Source organism: Protopterus annectens, chromosome 4.part0 (assembly GCF_019279795.1).
Source record: "Protopterus annectens isolate FY-2018-M chromosome 4.part0, PAN1.0, whole genome shotgun sequence".
Lineage (NCBI taxonomy): Eukaryota > Metazoa > Chordata > Ceratodontiformes > Protopteridae > Protopterus > Protopterus annectens.
This window is the reverse complement of record NC_056733.1, coordinates 863,431,494-863,447,540: the sequence shown is the minus strand read 5'-3', so window position 1 is coordinate 863,447,540 and position 16,047 is coordinate 863,431,494. Positions and strand designations below refer to the sequence as shown.

Below are 16,047 nucleotides of genomic sequence, written 5' to 3'. Positions count from 1 at the left end.
TACTTTTTCACATTAATCAAAGCTGTTCGAGTTGTCTGAAGTGTATAAAGTGTTCACATGTTTATGCAGTATTACAGTTGTTGTTGTGTCTTTCGGCTTTTCCCGGTTATGCAGTATTACAGTTATTTTGCAAAATACAGCCATTTCAAAGCATATTTCACAAAGTACAGTATTTCAAAGAGTTTATTGTGCATTTGAATGTTATTACAGGCACACATAGCAGCTTGTTCCTATATAATTACAAAGGCCATATTATTAGTGTGTTGGGTATAATTTCTTGGCATGGCTGAAGGATTTCGTGGACCAGCTCCACTTGTGTTTGACTAATATAGCAGACAATTGGAGAGTGTTTGAGCACAAGTATGACATTTTCATACAGCCTGCATTTTCTGTAAAGATGACTGTACAAAGGCAGTTATTCTGCTTAATTTAGCTGGGTCAGAAGCTATAGAAAGAGAGTGTTCATTTGTCTATGTACAGTGGATATAAAAAGTGTACATACCCCCTGTTAAAATGCTAGGTTTTTGTGATATAAAAAAAATGAGACCACAATAAATCATTTCAAAACTTTTCCCACCTTTAATGTGACCTATAACCTGTACAATTCAATTGAAAAATAAATCTGTTACGGGAAAAAAAAAACGTACAATAAGCTGGTTGCATAAGTGTGCACACCCTTAAATTAATACTTTGTTGAAGCACCTTTTGATTTAATTACAACAGTCAGTCTTGGGTAGGAGTCTATCAGCATGGCATTGGCAATATTTTCCCACTGTTCCTTGCAAAAGCGCTCCAAATCTGTCAGATTGTGAGGGCATCTCTTGTGCACAACCCTCTTCAGGTCACCCCACAGATTTTCTATTGGCTTTTGGTCTGGGCTCTGGCTGGACCATTCCAAAACTTTAATTTTCTTCTGGTGAAGCCATTCTTTTTTTGATTTGGATGTATGCCTAAGGTCATTGTCGTGTTGAATGGTGAAATTCCTCTTCATCTTCAGCTTTCTAGCAGATGCTTGAAGTTTTTGGGCCAAAAGTGACTAGTATTTGGAACTGTTCGTAATTCCCTCCACCTTGACTAAAGCCCCAGACCCAGCTGAAGAATAGCAACCCCAAATTATGACAGTGCCACCGCTATGCTTCACTGTGGGGGGATGGTGTTATTTTGGTGATGTGAAGTGTTGTTTTTGCACCAAGCGTACCTTTTGAAATTGTACCCAGAATGTTTAACCTTGGTCTCATCAGACCATAACACATTTTCCCACATGCTTTTGAGAGACTTGATGTATTGTTTTGCAAATTTTAGCTGTGCCTGGATGTTTTTCCTGTTTAAAAAAAGTCTTCTGTCTTGCAACCCTACCCCATAGCCCAGACATATGGAGAATATGGGAGATTGTTGTCACATGTAGTGCACAACCAGTACTTGCTAGAAGTTCCTGCAGCTCCTTCAGTGTTGCTGTAGGTCCCTTGGCAGTCTCCCTAACCAGTTTTTGTCTTGTCTTTTCATCAATTTTGGAGGGACGTCCAGTTCTTTGCAACGTCACTGTTGTCCCATATTTTGTCCACTTTTTGATGACTGCATTCACTGTGTTCCATGGTATATCCAATGCTGTGGAAATTTTTTTGTGCCCTTCTCCTGACTGATACCTTTCGACAATAAGATACCTTTGATACTTTGTAAGCTGTCTGCGAACCATTGCTTTTGCTGTAGCAGGCAACTGAGCAAATGTCAGGAAAATCCTACTAGGACAGCTGAACTTTATTTGGGGTTAATCAGAGTCTCTTTAATTGAGGGTTAATCAGAGTCTCTTTAATTGATGGCAGGTGTGTACCCAAGAAGACTGAATACTGTAATTAAATCAAAAGGTACTTCAACAAAGTATTAGTTTAAGGGTGTGCACACTTATGCAACCAGCTTATTGTACGTTTTTTTATTTTTGTTTTATATTTTTCCCCTAACAGATTTGCTTGTTTTTTAATTGAATTGTACAGATTATTGGTCACATTAAAGGTGGGAAAAGTTTTGAAATGCTTTATTGTGGTCTCATTTTTTATATCACAAAAACCTGTCATTTTAACAGGTGTGTGTACCCTTTTTATATCCACTGTACCTGCTGTCTTTGCAGGAGAGGAGGAACAACCATCATATAGTTGTACCAGCAGAGTCAAGGAAAGACCCCAAGTGCTTAAAATGTAAATTTAGAGAAATGTGTAACCCCCAAATGATTATTACAATGGAAAGGCACATATTTTGCACAAGGGATCAAAAGCCTGGTGAAACATTTGCAGCATATATAACTGATTTGAGAAACAAGGCTAAAACATGCAGATTTGGTGATTTAAGGGATGAGTTGATAAAAGACAGATTTTGTGTGTGGTACTGAAGATGATGCTGTGAGAAGGATTTTGCTTCATGACAGTGATTTAACTTTGAATAAGGCCATTGAGATTTGTCAGATATACGAGCCTACAGAAAAGCACACAGATATACTTAAATGAGAGATGCATGCTTCCAGTAACTTCTAAGACCAATATTGATGGTATGCAGCATGTGGTTAAAAGAAACAGGCCTAAGCACATGACAGCAACTGTAAACCCTGCAAATTTCAGAGTTTGCACAGTCTCAGTGAAGCATAAGAGTGAGTCAGCAAACTCATAGAATGGGCCCCCATCCAGTTTTATTGCCAACTGTCGTAGTTGTGGTGGAAGTCATGAGCCTAAAAAGGAAAAATGTTTAGCTTTTGGTCAGCAATGTCACAAATGCAGTAAGTGGTTATCATTTCAAAAGGTTTTCTAAATCAAAAGGGACACATTCTTTCATTAAAAGGGAACATTCAAAGGAACAAGTTGATCAATTAGAAAGCTGTGACCCTACTTTTTATGTTGATATTGTGGCCATGCTTCACGAAGCAGTCAATGCAGCAGATATGGGCAAAGAATGAAGTGTTTTGTACTGTTTGGATAAAGGGAAAACCCATAGAGCTCAAAGTTGACACAGTTTCAAAACATCTGCAGAAACATTTGCTAGAGTATGTGCTGGTGAGAAGCTTGATTTGGCAAAGTGTACGAAGTTTGTTCCTTATGGTGGTGAAGAGCTTCATACTGAAGGCTCAGTAGTACTTTCATATTGCTCTGCTGGGAGAAGCTACAACTTATTTTATGTGGTCAAAAGGCACTTCCACCTATTATTAGGGCCCAGAGACAGTTTGAAAATGGGACTGCTTTCATTTAATAAGGAAGCCCATCATGTTAGTTTGAAAGACCACTACTCTAATTTTGCTCAGTATGCTTTCTCTACCTATGCTGATCTTTTTGAAGACAAACTAGGCAAGCTTCCAGTTGTGTACTCCATGAAGTTAGACCCAGATGTCAGCCCAGTTGTCAGGCCAGCCCAGAAAGTTCCAGTAGCTATGCAGAACCGAGTCAAAGCCAAGCTAGATAAAATGGTGCAGCAAGGTGTAATTTGTCCAGTTGATGAACCTACTGAATGGCTATCTTCCATGGTGGTAGCTCATAAGAAAAACTCGGATGATATCAGAATATGTATTGATCCATGAGATTTGAACAAAGCACTGAAATGACCTCATCATCCAATGCGCACAGTTGAAGAAGTTGCAGCACTGATCCCAAATGCGACTGTTTTTTTCTGCCTTAGATGCAAAGAGTTCATTTTGGCAAATTTTGCTTGACAAGAAATTTTCATTGCTAACTACATTAAATACTCCTTTCTGCAGGTACAGATTTTTGAGAATGCCATTTTGGGATAAATTCTGCCAGTGAAATCTTTAAGCATGCAGTAGAGCAAGTTTTTTTCTGGGTATCCATGTGCTATTATTGTAGATGATATTCTAGTAGGTCTTAGTGAAGCTGAGCATGACTGAAACCTTAAGAAAGTTCTGGAAAGAGCACATCAAGTAAATCTTCCTCAGAGGTGCAAGTTCAAGTTGCGAGAAGTTACTTATGTTGGTCATTTTTTTACCTGTTCATGCTTACGACCAGATCTTTCCAAGCAAACAGCTATTCTTGAGATGCCAGCTCCAGTGTTCAAGCCCTTCAACGCTTAGCATGGTTAACTATCTAGACAAGTTCATTCCAGACATGAGTCAACTAGCAACACTGCTGAGAGAGCTGACACACAAAGAGGTATCCTGGTTATGGGTGGAACAGCACCAGAGAGCATTTGACGTCCTGAAACAGAGAATTGCTAGTCCACCAACTCCCAGATACTGTGATGTTTACAAATCAGTTACTCTTTTCTGTGATGGTTCTAAATTTGGTCTTGGTGCTGTCATTCTTCAAGAGGGTCAACCTGTTGCCGCTGCATTCAGATCTCTAACCCAAACTGAAATGCAGTATGCTCAGGTAGAGAAAGAGTTCTTGACAATTGTGTTTGCATGTTCGAAGTTCCATGATTATATTTATGGTCGACTTGTCCAGATCAAAACTGGTCACCAACCTTTAGTCACTGTTTTGAGAAAGCCTAGCATACAGCTCCAGTCAGATTACAACATATGATGATGAGATTGCAGAAGTACAATTTCAATCTTGTCTACACAAAAGGCAAACTTCTTTATCTTACTGGTACTTTATCCAGATTGCCCAGAAATACCACTGAACAGCATGACTTGATTTTGAAGTCATGGAAATGAGAAATGTTTCTTCCACACCTTGATGAGCTTTGAAATCACACATCCTCAGATCCAGTTCTTCAGAAGCTCAACTACGTTATCAGTCAACGATGGCCGTCAAAGCAATCTAGTTTACCTCAAGAAATGCAACCATCTGAAGTTGTTAATCATCTTCCATTCCTCACTGAGGGGTACGATTCCAAACCCTCGGAACCGAGTCAGCCAAATACCAAGCTAGTGTACACCAAACTCTCGAGCCACGCTGCTACCCACAATGCCCTTCATCCCATACCCCAGATCTCGTTTGCCACGCAGCCATATAGCAGAGTTTTCACCGAGCTCTCCAGCTAAGTAGTTTTGACTTATAAAATGTGTATTTCTCCAATAATTTATCTTCTAGTGGCTTCTTATAGTCTAGCTCTCCCCACGGGTATTCCTTTTCTTACCATTGTTGGTATTTTCTTGCCTTTTCTTTACTTTTTACCACCCTCGTGGTAACTCTTCATACCACTGCTGGTAGTCTGGCCTTTTTTTTTCCTTCTCTTCTCTGTCTGAGTGAGTGTTAGTATATCTGAGAAAAAGGGTACTTCAGGTTTTAAACACTGCACGTTGTGCAGTGGTAAATTACCAAACAGCGACTTGCATTTTAAATGCGTTTATTGTTTGGGCATTTTGCACCTTTGTGTGACTCCCCCATGTGATATCTGTGCGAGTTTTAGTCAACGGACGTTGAATGAATGGTGCAGCAAGTTGATTTTGAAAGGATTGCTTTCCTCTCCTTTCTCGGAGGCTATTTCTGCGGAGGTCTCAACTCCTCCAGTCAAGGATAAGAAGTGTCCCCGCTCAGATCCCTCTTCACTGGCCGGTGACAGGGGCAAAAATCATCAATCTAAGGCCTGTAGATCTTCCTCCGAGCATCGGCTCACTGCCTCTGTGCCACTGATTTCTGCGCCGAGTGCAGTTTCTGGGAAGTCTGAATTGTCAGTTCCGGGCTCGGCACCGACGACTACTGAACTGCTGATTACTTCGGTTCCGACCAGTCTGGTTCTGGACACTTCGGCACCGACATTGCCTTTACAGACATTGGCTCCGACGACCTAGGATCCAATTTTGAATACTACCCCGATTGTGACTTCGGCTCAGAGTTCCCTCTCAGTGCCAACTTTACCGTTTACGCAATTCAAATCAGAATCCTCGGCTCAGTAGAGTTCCTTACCACAGACCAGGTATTCATCTTCTGTGGATCCGTTTGCTGGGCAAGCCTAAAGTTCCTTTCTGAACTGGCCTGAATCCCCTTCCGGGTCTGCGAGGAGCATGTCCGAAATAGACATTGTTCGTCTCATGGATCAGGTATTGACTGCAAGAGGAATCTCCAGACCCTATTCTGCTCCAGGTGTTGGGATTTTTCCTCCTTCGACTCCTTCCTATTTTTCCGATGGGGATCTTTCAGTTCCAAGGCCCTCTTGCCCATTGCTTTCAGTGGGACCCCTTCCTTCAGCACCAGCTACTATGATGCCTGAAGCATCTAAGCCCTGGTGGGTGTCAGTTCTGACGACAGCCCACCTTACTCAACCCCTTGCTTCGGGGTTGGAATATTTGGTTCCAGCCCCGGCACCGAAGGCCTTTTCAGTTCCCGCCTCGGATCCGAGAGTTATGTCCGCACCAAACCCTTCACAAATTCCAGTCTTGGAGGTGGGCCATTCGGAGTGGGGTGTGACCCCGCTTCCGATTCAGTCCTCTTTGGTTCCGGGCTCCCATCTCTCTTTAGGTGGGCCCGCATTACGGATTATGGAAAGGGCGCTGGCGGCTAGTAGCAATCCTCCTCCTTCAGCTCTGCCTTTGGTTCCCCCCCCCTAACTCAGCCATCACCAGCCCTTAGCAGGGGACCACTAATCCAAAGCAACCCCCTTTCTGAGGCCTCTTCGGACATTCCCACCGAAGAGCCCCCTCGGAAGAGGGTGTGCAAAAGAAAACACATGGACTCGCCTGAAGAGTCCCTTACTGAGGATACGGATTACGATGATGGGGAAGGCTCCCCTAGATCACCCCCTGACAATGTTTCCTTTGGGGACATCGTGGAGATTTTGAGTCAGCGGGGTGACTGGAAATCTTCCACCCCTTCCCCGGTGGAATCCGTATTCTTACAAGCTTTCCGTTCCTGGCACACTACGTCCTGGGTGACCCCCTCCTGCAGATGAGTTGGTCAAATTCATCGTGCAGCGAGCATGGAAGAGTCCAGATTGCGTAGAAGCTATCCCCAGGAAATCAGACAAAGTACTTTCTCCTCCAGAGGATCAACCCCATTGGTCGAAAGGCTTGCCAGTAGACGCTGTGGTGGTGGCAGCAGCCACAAAGAAGGACTTAGCAGAAGAGAGTCCTGCTGTTCATCCGCCCAACAGGGAGTCCTGGGTGGTGGACAGGCTAGGGAAGCGAGTATTTCCTGCAGCGACCTTTGTTGTGCATTCGCTGAATTTTTTGGCACACTTTACGAGACTCCAGAGAGACCTTATTTCCGAACTCTCTGGTAGCCTCACGGGTCAAGTGTCGGATGGAGCACATGACAAAGTGACCTCCCAACTTGCTACCCTTGAAGCAATTTTGAATTCCTCCATGAGGTTGCTGTCCCAGGCAACCGAAGGAGCAGCTAGAGCAGCAGGTGCTGGCTTGGTTGTCCGGCGTCATGCCTGGATGTGCATTGTTGACCTACCGGATTCCTTCAAGTCTTCCTTTTTGAACACCTCTATTGAGTCCTCCGCGCTTTTTGGTTCTAAGGTCAAGGATACTTTGGCCAGGTGTGAGCAGGACGGAAAGACCTTGTCTGCTGTGGGCCTGCACTTGTCCAAACCTCAGCGTTCCTTCTCCAGGAACCAGAGGAGTGGAAAGTTGCGGCACAAGAAGTCGCAAGGTTTCTTTCGTGATGCACGTGGCGAGGACTCCTCCAGAGGCAGAGGAGGGTCCGACGGTGGAAGAAGCCCCTTTAGGGGCAGAAGGGGTTACCGGAATCAGGGCTCCAGAGATTCTTTCTCCGGTAGGCCATATCAGCGCTCCTGAAGCGTTGCCCATTGCTTTCCTCTGGAAGCAGTTGGGGCGCGTTTCTCTCTACACCAAGCAGCCTGGTCCTCCATTACCGACGATCTATGGGTGCAGCGAATTATCACCAGAGGCTATCACATTCCCCTCAAATCCTTTCCAAGACCTCAATTCTCCCTTCCCGACATGCCACTCAGTCAAAGGGAGGAAGCAGCTTCCGAAATCAAGAAGCTTTTTCTAAAGCGAGTCATCCAAAAGGTCCCCCGAGATCAATGTGGATTAGGGTTCTACTCCAGACTCTTTTTCGTGCCAAAAAAGCTGAGGGACTGGAGGCCCATTCTGGATCTCAGTCGTTTGAACGAGTCAGTTATACAGACCAAGTTCCGCATGGTCACTATTCAATCCATCCTGCCATGCCTTCGGGAGGGTGTGTGGATGTGCTCTATAGATCTCCGGGATGCGTATTATCACATCAAAATGGACAAATGCTCCAGGAGACTTTTGCACTTCCGGTTGGGAGCCAATCATTTTCAATTCAGAGCCCTGCCTTTCAGTCTCTCGACGGCCCCCAGAGTGTTCACGAAATGTCTAGCAGTGGTGACAGCTCACTTGAGACTTCACAGATTCCAGGTGTTTCCTTATCTGGACAGTTGGCTCCTCTCCGCCCCCACCAAGCATCTACTGACCAGGGCCCTTCGCCACACTCTGTCTCTGGTGGAGTCTCTGGGTATTACCATCAACTAACCTTCAGCCCTCACAACAACTGGAATTCATAGGGGCTATGTTCAACACTCAGCTCGGCCTAATATCTCTTCCTCATCACAGGCTGTTAAGACTGAGAACACAAGTGCAAGTGATACTTGACCACAGGAAAGTGTCTGCAAGGGAAGTTCTGCAGGCTCTGGGATCCATGGCGGCAGCCATTCCCATTGTTCAGTTGGCCAGGCTTCATATGCGCCTGTTACAGTGGCTTCTTCAAACTCAATGGATACACAATCATCATCCCTTGAATGCATTAATCCTCATCACCGATCTCTGCAAACGGGATCTCCTCTGGTGGATGAGAATGGATGAAAGTCTTTGGTGTCACCCCTTTCAACCTCTTCAGCCCAGCACCACGGTGACTACGGATGCTTCCCTGATGGGGGGGGGGGGGCATTTTCAGGGAAAATCTTTTCAAGGCACGTGATCTCCTCTAAAAGTCGACTTACACATCAGTGTTGTACAGCTCAGAGCTGTGTTACTGGTGTTACAAGCTCTCCACCCTCCTCTTCCTCTCGGACCGATTGCTATCCAGTCCGACAACATGTCTGTGGTTTGGTACATCAACAAGCAGAGAGGGACCAGATCTTACCCCCTTTGCTACGGAGCTATGAGAATTTGGCAGTGGGTGATAGCTTCCAACCATTTCCTGATTGCTACACACATCCCGGGGAGTTCCAACGTGATTGCGGACAGGCTGAGCAGATGCATCCTGCTTCCTCACGAGTGGTCTCTCAACCTGAGAGTGGCGGAAGAAATTTTCAGCTGCTGGGGCCAGCCTTGCTGCGATCTGTTTGCCTCCCCCTCCAATATGAAGTGCAGCAGCTACTTTGACCTCTTTCCTCCACAGGAGAAGTCCCCGAGAGATACTCTGATTCTCGATTGGCCCACGGGTCTCCTGTACGCTTATCCTCTCATCCCCTTGATACCCTTGGTCTTAAGGAAAGCTACTCAGTTGAGAAGCAGAATGATTCTCATTGCTCCGTTCTGGCCTCGTCAGGTTTGGTTCCCCTTCCTTCAGCCACACCTGCTCCAACCTCCTTGGATTCTAGACTTCTATCAGGACCTCATTTCTCACCCCCCAAGGGTTGTTGTCTCCAAATCTGGCCACGCTCAAACTGACAGTTTGGTTGCTCCACTTCCGTTAGTAGCCAGGCTTGAATCACTTTCTTCTGCAGTACGGAATATTTTGACCTCCCACAAACCTTATACCAGAAAACTTTATAAAGACAAGTGGAAACATTTTTCCTTGTGGGCACAAGAGCTGTCTCTGGATCCTGTTTCTGTTCCAGTAGCTACAGTTCTTCAATACCTGACCAAGCTTTTCCTTAACGGGGCTTCTGCATCCACGATTCAGGTGCATTTAGGTGCCATCTCCAATTTCCATGATGGTTCAGACGAAATTCCTATTATTTCTTCTCGTCTGTGTAAGCCCTTCTTGAAGGGGATTTTTCATTCTAGACCTCCCATTAGGCAACCTGTGGAATCATGGAATCTGTCTAGGGTGCTTCCAACTTTGACTCTACCTCCCTTCGAGCTGGCTGCAACCTGTGATGTGGAGTTTCTCTCCTGGAAGACCTTGTTTCTGGTGGTGGTTACTTCAGCCAGATGTGTATCAGAGCTGCAAGCATTATGCATTGAGTCCTTATTTGATTTTCCATAAGGACAGCGTATCACTTTGCACCAATCCCACTTTCTTACCCAAGGTGGTTTCGGAATTCTCTATTAATCAGTCCATTGAGTTGCCCGTGTTTTTCCCTAATTATACCAACAAAGGGGAATACTGTCTCCATTTTTGGATGTCCACAGACAGTTGCATTTTTATTTAGACAGGACAAAGTATTTTCGAAAGTCAGATCAGCTTTTTGTTGCCTTTGAGGGCTCTAGAAAGGGATTGGCAGTGTCTAAGGTTACCGTGTCTTAATGGCTTAGGGATTGCATCTCCTTTGTTTATTCTCTGGAGGAGGAATCAGCTCATGGCCGCATTAAACCTCATTCCACTACAGCTGTGACCGCTTCTGTCTGACTGCCATTTTGTAGTAAACTGAGATGTAAGCATGTGTGTCTGTGTAGTCTGTCAATCTGTTTATATTTTGTAATGTTGTTACCCATCCTGATGTGTTTCTATGTCATAAAGTATATAAACAAACTTCTGTGTCTGTTCATCATCTATACTAGAGTGAGATGAACGACAAGTTATATGATATACAGCAGTATATGTGAAGTATAATGTTTGTTATGTTAATATAGTTTCATTACTTTTGTATGAATGTAAATTTGCATATGTCACAAGTCATAATTCAGTAAAGGTGTATGAAAAAAAAATCCTACTCTGTTTAACTCACCTGTCCAGGTTCCAGTTCCATCTATTTGGAAAGGTGCTTGGAAGAGTTTAAGCCTGTCTCTGACTTTTAGCTTAAGGAGGATTGTCTTTTTTACTTTAAAGAAATTGAACTTTATTAAACCTTAATTAACAGAAAATGTAACATTTTAACAAGTAACAATCAGCCCTTTCATTCAGACAGAGTTACACTTTTTTACACCCTCATATATATTCTTAAAACCCCTAAACCCCATTTTCAGTGTTCATTTTTACAGCAAATTTCAGTCTTTACTCTGTACATATTTTTCCTCAGGTTTTAATCACCCCTAGTTGTTATGCACAGTTTCTGTTACTGAGTAGAAGCTTCACTGTCCATACTCAACACAGTGTTACAAATTTGAGGACTCTTCCTTTGAATTTACTGATATTGATGTACATAAGATTACCTGCATGATTTGGGCTTTGGTTATTCCACGTTTGGAGTATGATCTTGTAAAGGGTAGGATTTATGGGCAACACCAGTTGGTCAAGCAGTTTCTTTTAAAGGAGTGCTACAGTCTGTCCTTATTTTAAGAAGCCCTCCCTTCTGTGGAACTTTCATTTAACTAATGATGGGCTTGCTTGTCCGAATACTTAGTAGAACTGAAAATGTCCTGTAAGTTGTGCTTTCTAGTGTCCATTTATTCTGTTCTTACGTTTTTGTTGCTTCTGGCCCTCTTACAGGCAATAATACCTTTGTTTGGCAGAGTATTGTTGGCAAAGAGGACTATCTACCATTCCATTTTTTCCCTGTTTTCTTTTTTAGGAGTCTGGAAAAAAGGGAGAGCATAGAACCCTTCTCACCTTGCATGTCTACCAACCTGCTTGTTAACCTGACGTAGGTGCATCAGTTCATCTCCTTTACTTTAGAGAGGGAAGAGCTCACAATTTCCCGACAGGCAGTTTCTAAGAGGACTGTCAGTTGTATCAGCTGTTTAGCTTACCGCTAGCGCATGCCACAGCCCATATCCACTTAAATGGCTTAGTGGCTGCAGTTGTCTCCACTGCAGAAATCTGTGCCAAAGTCCCACTGTCATCAGTGAACACCTTCCTCAAGTGTTTTAGCCTTAACTTCATCTCAGACTGTCAGTCTGCTTTATTGACACAGTACTGTTGGGGGAAGTTTGACATATCTCATGCATGATTTTACTGTATTGTTTAAGCTATCAGAGGGCCCTCATTCATTGCTCATAACGCTCTCCACCGTCCCTTATCGTACGATTTTTAAGTTTTTTGGTCTTTGAGTTTTAAGAGGCCTTGGCTAGGTTAATTTAGAAAAGTTAGAAAACTAATTCCTTTGCCGACAGTGTATAAACATCCAGCTAATTAGTGGGAGGAGCTGAGAAATAGTATTCTTCATTTAACTAGCAATATCTGGAGGTATCTTTGCTTAGCTGGAGTATTTGCTTGCTGTTCTCTGTCTGCATTTGATTTTTTCCACCCACCCGCCCAACTGTTGTTGTACTTTTAAACTTGGTGGCTTTTGAGTTGCCCATCCCTACTATAAATCTGATTTTGGACATTCCTCCCAGTCCCATCTCATCAGCTCATTTTACTGAGTATGGAGAAATCAGTTGTGGAGACCCATCCCGTTAGTCTGTTAAACCTGAATAATCTTCTGTTTTTTTCCCTTCCCACTTAAAAAAAATGCCCTATACTCAGCTGTTTTCATTGTAGCTGTGCTTCTTCCTACTTTACTACTTTATTTTGCATTTTACTGCTTGTTCTTAAAGTGTTCATTTGCATTTATTTTGCTGCATTTATTACTGCTTGCTAGTAGCCTGATTACATTGCAACTGTTAGTCTCATCTTCTTAGTTTTGATTTAAGCACTTGGGCTTCAAACTAGTTATCTTACATAAGGAAGGTTTGTGGTACACTGTTGTGGCAGTAGAAGTAGCTTACGTCATTCTAAGTTGGGAATTGTTGGTTGAAGGCTCATTGTGTCTGTTATTCTAAAAGTGTCTTAGTTCTGCTTTAAGTGCTTGGTCTTCGGGACAGTTATTTCACATTAAGAAGATTTGTGGTCTGCACTGTTGTGGGAGGAATGGGTAGCCTCCATCCTTTTGAGCTGGGAATTGCTGTTGAAGGCTTATTGTGCCTGTTATTCTGAGTGTCTTTGTTCTGATTTAAGCACTTGGGCTTCAAACTAGTTATTTTACATTAGAAAGGTTTGTGTCCTAAACTCTTGTGGCAGGAAAGGATAGCTTACACCCTTCAGAGCTGGGAATTGCTGGTTGAAGGCTCATTGTGTCTGTTATTCTGAAAGTGTCATAGTTATAGTTTAAGCAGTTGGGCTCCAAACCAGTGTTTTTATATTAGGAAGCTTTGTGGTCTACACAGTTTACTGGAGCTGCTCAGAGTTTGGTGGTCTTAGCCAGAGGTCTGGTATGCATCTGAACAGAAATACAAGGCAGTCACTGAAATCTTCTAAAAATAAGTATAATTTAAGCCTGTATTGCACTTTGTGAACTGTATTTTATTGAACTGCTGCTTCATTTTTACTGTTTTTTTCCTGCTGTGACTGCTTCATTCCGCACTGTGCTACTTGTGCCTTAAATAGCATAGGCTAGATTCAGACTTGCTAGACTGTTTGGTATCACTTGAGCACTAAAACCAGCCATCATACATTAAGAGGGCCTCCCTGCTGCCTTGTGGCAGAAGTGTGCAGCTCAGGACCCACCTGAGTTGGGGATTGCTGGAATAAGGCTCTTTTGTGGGCTTTCCTATTGGTAGCTTGTGTTAATACTGTTTAAATTCACTTGTATTTAAGCCTCACATTTGCACATAGCTGCGCACCATGCAAAGGGAGTTAGCAGTACCCTGTATAGATGCAGATGCCTAGATACAACTTTTTCCCTAGGGAACAGTCAGTGGAACCCTCCCAGGCTTCCCTGCTGTACTGTGGGCAACTCAGCTGAGCACTGAGCAGCATCGCTACAGTTTTTAATCCCCAATCCTCAATAGAATAAGTCCCCTTTCTAACACTAGAGCAAAAGGTGATCTAACATGCCCACCCCGTACAGTACTTATGGTTTAACCTGCTACAGTGGACAGTCAGTTTCCCAACATTTCTCCAACCAACCTGATTGACATGGGCATCTTGAGGCAATGTAGTAATTGTCTCATGTATACTGACAACCGTTTGCTCCTGCAACAAACAAATCCAAAAGTATGTGAGAGATGTAATAATTATACTATGAAACTGGAATCAGTCCTCTCACATAACAGTAAACAAGACATCAAATACGTTGTTAGCACACACACTTCTCCTCTCACACAAGATAGTCATGACACACAAACCCACATATGCAGAGGTACTCACTAAGAGTGTACCAAAAGACCAGAGACCACCCAGGCACAAACAAATCACACATGCTAGGGCACGACTACTATCTACTACACATACCAGTGTCTCAGCGAATAAACCCCTAAGGCAATGTCCTGGTCATAGGAGATTCCATAGTGAGACACATACGTGTCTCCCTCACCAGGCTGGACAAGGAGAAGGTCACTGTCAGCTGCCTGTCAGGTGCCAGCCTCTATCAAACCATGCACTCACTCAAGTCACTCAGCAGTTAGTGTTGTGACACTGTCATAGTACATGTTGGGGTGAATGACTTGAAACATACCTCCCAGGACTAAATGAAGAGAGACATGAATGAACTCTCAGATTGTGTCCCAGGCAGGTATGTCCGTAGCTCTAAGCAGCATTCCGCCTTCATCCAGGATGATGCCACAATGTAAAGAAAAAATTATTGACTTCAACAATTGACTTGGCTTCTGGTATCAGTACAGGGGGATCCAGTATCTGTCAACCTGGGAAGAAATGGTTGACAGACCATGCTGCTTTGCCAGAGATGGTCTTTACCTTTCTCCTCTAGGCTTTCAAAAACTGGCAGAGGCACTTGCCTCCTCCATAGTGCCGTTTTTAGTCAATACCAAAACAACAAAACTTTTGACATAAAAAAAATCCACTACAGACAGACTTAAGGTTATGCTACTTAATGCTAGGAGTCTAAATAGAAAACTGCACTCCCTGGGAGCTCTCCTCACCTTGGAAGAAACTGATATCTGTGCAGTCACCAAGGCTTGGTTCAAAGCCGCAGAGAGCACACCTGCCATGCAAGGCTACAATGCCTTCCACCCATTCAGACCTCAAAACGAGCATGAAAGACCCAAAGGTGGAGGTGTACTCCTCTTCATTAAATCCAAATACACCTCAAGATTGGTTAACAGTATGACTGTCTTGAGCTACTCCAGGTCCAAATTAACTGTAGGTAAAACATCATTACTATTTACAGGTCTCCCACCATGAACCATGAGAAGTGTACTGCCTACATAGACTTGAGTCACTCGCTATACAATCAAATCTTGGTCATGGGAGATTTCGACTATCCTTCTCTTGAGTGTACGATGTACAAGAGCTCAAGCTTAATTTACTGCTGAGGTTCCTGAACTTTATATTAATACAAATGCTCTGGAACAGTTATTCTGAATTCCCACAAGGGACTCAAATGTTCTGGACTTAGTACTCACAAATATGGGGGGGGGGTCACTGCACTACCCCCTGTGTTCTGCCTTCCCTAATAAGGTCAGACCTTAAATCTGTCTCGTTTGAAGTAACGATCAGACCTGACACCTCCACAGTAGCAATAAAAAACTTCTACAAAACAAACTGTAACCTACTAAATGATGGTTTGAAACGTTTCAATCGCCTGCTAGCACAGCCAGCAATGACTCCTATGCGCAGGAGAGTACAAACACCCTGTATAACCATTTAAACAACTGTATTGACTCTGCTGTACCTGGCAAGATTCAAACCAAGTCCTCCTGTAAAAACAAGCCACCCGGTGGACCTAGAATATAAACAGGTTATATAACAAAATGAAGAAACTGGTGTCTAGGAACAAGAGGGAACTTAACAGAGATATAATACCCTCCAAAGACTGTACAAGCAAATCAGATATCTGCTAAAGTTCTCTAAAGCTAATTATGAGGCTAAATTAACTTCCGTAGCTAAAGACAGTTGTAAGGGATTCTTTAGCTACTTATGAAATTTAAAAGGTAATACCCGGCTATGTGCCGAACTCATAGTGGGCAGTACCACTCACACTGATCCTGAGGAAATTGCCAACCTGTTAGGTGACAGATTTGATGTAATCCTCCCTCCCCCGTCCCCACCAGCCATACCCCAAAGCATACCTGACACCAGTCCTCTCCCCAGTATATCCAATGAGCAGGTCATATTTACACTGTCCAAGGCCACA

At 43.5% G+C, this 16,047-nt stretch overlaps 1 protein-coding gene across 1 annotated transcript in view; it reads left to right on the top strand.

Moving 5' to 3' along the window:
- The window catches only part of LIMK2 (LIM domain kinase 2), a 1,082,830-nt gene that overhangs the window by 659,093 nt on the left and 407,690 nt on the right, over nt 1-16,047 (top strand). The window lies entirely within an intron of this gene.